This window comes from Colobus angolensis, unplaced genomic scaffold (assembly GCF_000951035.1).
Source record: "Colobus angolensis palliatus isolate OR3802 unplaced genomic scaffold, Cang.pa_1.0 Scaffold114, whole genome shotgun sequence".
NCBI classification, from domain to species: domain Eukaryota; kingdom Metazoa; phylum Chordata; class Mammalia; order Primates; family Cercopithecidae; genus Colobus; species Colobus angolensis.
In genome coordinates, this window is record NW_012112475.1 from 318,132 (window position 1) to 320,147 (window position 2,016).

The 2,016-nt window shown below is 45.2% G+C and overlaps 1 protein-coding gene across 1 annotated transcript in view; it reads left to right on the forward strand.

Moving 5' to 3' along the window:
* The window catches only part of AHCY (adenosylhomocysteinase), a 32,469-nt gene that overhangs the window by 7,853 nt on the left and 22,600 nt on the right, over window positions 1-2,016 (forward strand). The window lies entirely within an intron of this gene.

Consider the following 2,016-nt stretch of genomic DNA (forward strand, 5'->3'; position numbering starts at 1 on the left):
GTAGATACAGGGTTTCACTATGTTGGCCAGGCTGGTCTGGAACTCCTGACCTCAAGTGATCTACTCGCCCCGGCTTCCAAAGTGCTGGGATTACAGGTGTGAGCCACTGCGCCTGGCCCGTAAATTCGGATTTCAAAGTGTCTTTTTGATCATTGTTTTCTCAAATTTTATTACATTCCTTACAACATGGCTGACAAAGACCAGCATTCATACCAGAAAGAGGAGACCTGTCAGCTATGTCCTTTTCTACTTGTTTGCTGTGCTGGTAATTTTCACAGTATCTGAAACTTGCCATTTCTTTGCAGGAATATTTTGAAGCCATTTGTCTGTTTCATAGGACAACCTAGTAACATGATCCTACGTTTAGTTAGACTAACACGACTAACTAATGCAATGCACTGTAGAATGCTGAAAGGGATGCGTGAGGACCCTGCTGCCCACCCCCCAGGCGTGGACCCTCATTCACTCAGGAAGTCTCTGCTTGACATCTGCCCTCATGACACTGGCTCTCAGACAGAGGTCAGATGTACAGATCAAGTGAGGCCAAAACATTTACTATGTCATACAAGAGCTTAATTCTTATTTTTATTTTATGTATTTTTTTGAGACGGAGTCTCGCTCTGTCTCCCAGGCTGGAGTGCAGTGGCACCATCTCTGCTCACTGCAAGCTCCGCCTCCCGGGTTCACGCCATTCTCCTGCCTCAGCCTTCTGAGTAGCTGGGACTATAGGCGCCCTCCCCCACGCCCAGCTAATTTTTTTCTATTTTTAGTAGACATGGGGTTTCACCGTGTTAGCCAGCATGGTCTCGATCTCCTGACCTTGTGAGCTGCCTGCCTCTGCCTCCCAAAGTGCTGGGATTACAGGTGTGAGCCACGCGCCCGACCAGAAGACCATCTTTTCTCATTTTTAGGTTAAAAAATGAATAGAGGCCGGACACGGTGGCTCACGCCTGTAATCCCGGCACTTTGGGAGGTGGAGGCTGGCGGATCACCTGAGGTCGGGAGTTCGAGACCAGCCTGACCAATATGGTGGAACCCCGTCTCTACTAAAAATACAAAACTAGACAGGCGTGGTGGCACACGCCTGTAATCCCAGCTACTCAGGAGGCTGAGGCAGGAGAATCGCTTGAATCCGGGAGGCAGAGATTGGAGTGAACAGAGATCATGCCACTGCACTCCAGCCTGGGCAACAAGAGTGAAACTCTGTCTCAAAAAAGGAAAAACAAAATTAGCCGGGTGTGGTGGTGTGTACCTGTAATCCCAGTTACTCAGGAGGCTGAGATAGGAGAATTACTTGAACGGGGGAGGCGGAGGTTGCAGCCAGACTAGATGGTGCCACTGCACTCCAGCGTGGGCGACAGAGCAAGACTCCGTCTCAAAAAAAAAAAAAAAAAAGAAAAGAAAAATTCCGGGGAAAAAAGCAATTTAAAAAAACCATAACTATAAAAATAATACAAATTATGAAACAACTATTTACATGAACATTTACATTTTATTAGTTATAAGTAATCTAGAGATGATTAAACTGTATGGGGGGATGTACGTAGGTTATATGCCAATACTACCTCATTTTATATGAGGGATTTGAGCATAGAAGGATTTTGGAGTCCACAGGGGTCCTGAAACCAATCCCCCCTTCCCATGCCTAGGGATGACTGAATTATACAGCAGCAAAAATGAATATACTCAAGCTATATGCATGAGTCTCACAAATATAATGCTCACAGAAAAAAGTAAGTTGCAGAAGGGTAAATACGGTTGATGCATAAAGGTTTTAAACACAGAAAGAACTGTTTAATGACTACGGATGCAGTAAAAGTATAAGAAATGTATGCAAACTTATTTAAATTCAGGGTGGTGGTTATATGGAGTAAGGCGAATGTTTGGGATGTCAGTAGGTACCTGACAAATGACAACTTTACTTTGTTTTTTTTTTTGAGTTAGGGTCTTGCTCTTTTGCCCAGGCTGGAGTGCTGTAGTGGGATGATAGCTCATGCAGCCTCGATCCCCGGGCTC